Genomic DNA, 4,168 nt, shown 5'->3' on the forward strand with positions numbered 1-4,168 from the left:
GGTTATCCAAACATAGTGATTAATTTAATTGATACGAAGTTGGTGATCAAGTGACATATGTCATGTTAGTCAATGCCGAATCAGAGATTAGATCCTACAGCTTAAAAAAGAAATTAAAAATAAAATTGTTATGTTCTTACAAGTACTTAGTGAAGGAGTTATGTCTTCGTCGTGTGCAATTACTAGATATATAAATGGATCAAATTATGGAGATAATTAAGTTCGTACTTTTGGGTCGTCGTTTTTCCATAGCTAGAGGTACTAACGATCTTTGGACTAGTAAAATAGCCCAAAGCCCAATTGGACGGATCCTATAAGGTCACACAAAGGGGCTAGATCGAGCATTAGAGGACGAGGCCCATCATGGGCCTCATCACTCTAGGTGGCTGGCCATATGGAGTGGACAAGGGAGTTTTTGGGCTTCGTGCCCTAGTCTAATTATAATGAGATTATAAATAGACTAGGTGCCTAGGTTTGCAGCAAGGAAGGGAATTAACTGATCAGTGTGATCAAACCCTAATTAGCAAACACGAAACCCAACCCTCTCAAAGTCCTCTCTCTCACACGGCTCTCTCCTCCTCCTAGGCGCCGGTGGTGTGTCGCGGTGGTGGTGGTTCGTGCGGTGGTCGGTTGTCCGTAAAGGTGGTGATCGCGGTTCTCCTCAATCACTCGACCAATTTAGTATTGGTGGACGGCTCGTTCGAATCTCGTGGACTAAGTAGAGGAGCAACGCTTGGGGCTCTATTCTCTCCCTGATTTGCCTGTCGAATAGCTTCGTGGAATTCACGCGTCAAAGGTATGATTATGTATCTTGTGTGTTATGCATGTGATTCTTGGGATTGGTACTTATTTGAATATGATTCATATTATTTCCGCTGCGTAGTACCTATAAACTCCTACAGTGGTATCAGTTAGCCTCTTGCATGAACACGCTAGATCATGATTATACGATTATTTGATGTCTACGTTAATTTTATAATCAATTAAGAGGGAGAAAATAATTTAATTATGGTTCAATTATTATATTTAATGTGATTAAACTTTTGGAATCAATTAAATATGATTTAATTATGCTCAAAATAGCCATGAAGAGACCGAATTTTAGCCCTAAATTGTTCGCAAATTTCGAACCCCATAACCCTAAATTTCGAATTTTTCGAAAATCCTAGCCCTAAAATATGATTTTTGTGCTTGATTTTGATTTAATTCGATTTATTTTATGATTCATAATTTTAATCGGATTGATTTATGCATAAAAGTGTTTTGTGTATGATCATCAATTTAATTTTAAAAGTTAGAATTAAATTGGGATTAATTTTATGAAGAACCCTAATTTTAAAGTTAAATGTGATTTAATTTTAATCTTATGGACTGATTTAATTTAATTATGATAAATGTTATTTTAATTAAATTAAAACACACAAAAAAAAATTGTTTTAGGTGGTCGGCAACCGCGGCTGGGTGGCGCAGCCACGACGGCTGCCAACCAGGTGGCAGTCCGAGAGGGAGGGCAGGCGGTCGGGGTGGCTGTGGGCAGCAGCGTGCAAGTGTTGCACGGCTGCTGCCACGGCTGCCAGAGCAGCTGCCCGCTGCTGCCTTGCGGCAGTGGCTGCTGTTATGGCAGCCAGCCACCGTGGCTAGCTTCGGCTAGCCAACCACGGTGGCCGGCGGTGGTGGCTTGCGGTTTTTTAAAAAAAAAAATTATCTTATTTTAAAATTATTTCAAGATAATTATGAATTATTTTGGGATGAAATCAGTTTTATTTTGGATAAGTTAAAATATTTTGAAAATATGATATTTTATTTTAAAAGATAAAATTGATTTTATTTGGATAAAATCTTTTATTTTAGGATAAAATCAAATATTCAAGAGTTGTTATATTTGATATTATCCATATTTAAAGTTGTTAAATTGGTAATTATCCTAATTAAAGTGGTTAATTTTGGATAAGATTGACTAGGATATTCTGAGCATATTCCAAAAGGATAATAATTGATTTAAATAATGTGATTATCCCATAATTAGATTAGGATATAATTGATTTTAAAATTATTTGATTGGCTAGTAATTAGAATAGAATCTCCTAAATTTGTTAGGATAATCATGAAAGATTAAATATGATTTATCTTTCTAGATTAAAATATGATTTGATTCTATCTCATGACTAAATTTAATATATGATATTTTATAAACGGTCATGAATAATATATGATATTATCTAATTATGATTAAAATATGAGATATTTTAGGAAATGCGTTGACTTTATTATGAACATTCGATGTTGTAGTTTAGACAAGCATGTTGAGTGATTTATTATATGGCACTTTTATAATATATGATATTATGTTGCTATATATAGACTAGTATGGCCCATAGATTCTTAAATACGATCTGCGCATCGTGATGTATTTTTGTAATCTAAATACGGTCTGCGTACCGTTAAGTATTTTTGTAACTTTTATTTAAAGTAAATAGAATAGTTATTTAAATAGTGTTAGTCCAAAGAAGCCCATGAAGTGAAGGCCCAAAGGAGCAAGGTGGATGGAGATCCATGACGATTCAAGTGGGAGCTTTTTCATTTCTAGTTTTCTTAGGACTAAGGGGCCATACTATGTCATGATTTATTGCATTAGTAGATTATGCATGTTAGATTTTATTTATGTTGATTGATGATGCGCTAGAGTTCACTAAATAATCACAACATAATAAATCTAGGTCCCAGTAATATTGAGATTGCTTTTCCAATTAAAAACCCGATGAAACCTTTGATATTTATGATGGGTCATGCCAAAGCTGGGTGTCATATTATATCTTAGGGGAGTGGGGGTAAAACAAATTTTTCACTTTTAATTGGTTGTGCTCAACAAGGTTACCTAAAGAGTTTAGAACCTTGAAGCAAAGGGAAATAATTAAACATGTGATGATTAATTATTCAACCAAGAGTTACAAGAGTTGTAATCAGTAAAGAGTTTACTCACCTTGAAAATGTAATGGTTGATGGTAGGGCCAAAGTCCGGTCAATTATTGCACAAATAAAGGATCTTGGAATCACTTAAATTCAATTGGGATCAATTAATTATTGAATAAAGTGTTTTAAAGTTACCAAATGAATGCGTTTATGGTACTTTAATTTTAAATTAAACATAATTATTAAACTTTGCCTTATTTTGACATAGATGGGTAGCCGTAATCACAATGACAACAATGTTTACAACCTTCGACCATTCCTTGAGAAGGATAGGTTGACAGGGGAGAACTTTTCCACTTGGGAAAGAATGCTAAGACTTGTTCTGAAATCTGAGGGTAAAGAGGATATCATTGATACCCCATTACTAGGACCTCTGCCAGAAAATCCAACTGCGGCAGAGATCAAGAAGCACAAGGAAGCTCATGACAGAGCTATACCTATCACTTTCTTAATGATTGCTACCATGGAACCTAGTCTGATCTTCAAAAGCGTTTTGAGGACCAGGATGCCTACTCAATTATGCAAGAACTCAAAGCTTTGTTTAAGAAACAAGCTAGAGTTGAAAGGTATGAGCTCCATCGCGAGATTCTGGATTGTAGGATGGAGAAGGGAGCAACAGTTCATGATCATGTTTTCAAAATGATCGGCCTAATTCAAAGTATGGAGAAACTGGGGCACCCATACAGTGATGATTTGGCAACAGACATCATTCTCCATTCACTACCAGAAAGTTTCAACTAGTTTATCATGAATTTTAACATGACTGCCACTGCAAAGACTATAAATCAATTGCATGCAATGCTGGTTAGTGCTGAGAAACAAATCCCTAAGGAACCTAAGAAGGAAGTTCTTATGATTCAAAAGGGAAAGGGGTTCAAAAAGAAGGGGCAAAAGGCTAGTGCTAAGAGCAAGGGCAAGCAAGTTGCCAAGGCTCCTGAAAAGCCTAAGCCCACTCCAAAGCCCAAGGCTGCAAGTGAAAGTGAATGCTTTTACTACAAGAAGAAGGGGCATTGGAAGCGAAATTGCCAGAAATACCATGACTTCCTCAAGAAGAATGGAGCATCAACCTCAGGTATAATGTTATAAACATTTTAACTTTCACTTAGGTATGAGATACCAAGTTGCAGTGCTTAACATAGTGATGTTGCGCAGGAACTGCAAACAAGTGAAGCTAGCTTGGAAATGGAGCTTGAAGGTG

The sequence above is a fragment of the Chenopodium album genome, chromosome 2 (assembly GCF_948465745.1).
Source record: "Chenopodium album chromosome 2, dcCheAlbu1.1, whole genome shotgun sequence".
In the NCBI taxonomy this organism is placed as follows: domain Eukaryota; kingdom Viridiplantae; phylum Streptophyta; class Magnoliopsida; order Caryophyllales; family Amaranthaceae; genus Chenopodium; species Chenopodium album.